The sequence below is a fragment of the Somniosus microcephalus genome, chromosome 16 (genome assembly GCF_052327205.1).
Source record: "Somniosus microcephalus isolate GS21.2 chromosome 16, FLI_Smic_1.0, whole genome shotgun sequence".
Lineage (NCBI taxonomy): Eukaryota > Metazoa > Chordata > Chondrichthyes > Squaliformes > Somniosidae > Somniosus > Somniosus microcephalus.
In genome coordinates, this window is record NC_141002.1 from 119,182 (window position 1) to 119,521 (window position 340).

The following is a 340-nucleotide window of genomic DNA, read 5'->3' on the forward strand; positions in this document are numbered from 1 at the left end:
AAGATTGCAGACTCCAATTACATCTGCTTAATCTGGTAACTGCACTTTGACAGACAATTAATTTTCTTCTTTTTCCTTGTGCTTTTCTCAAAACATCCATTAAAGGGATAGTTTCTATTAAAGGGATAGTGTTGTCATAAAAAGTGACTGGTGGGACGGCCTTTGATGAGGTGTGATGTGTCGATCCTGGGCCACATGTTCTGGTCAGTCGGGCTGCTCACCAGGCTACTCCTGAGGAGCTCCTGGTACCAACTAGTGAGGACTCAAATTCACACTTGTCAGTTGCCTGATGACCATTATTAAACTGCTCCTGGTGGTGGTGGTGGGGGTGTTGGTGGAA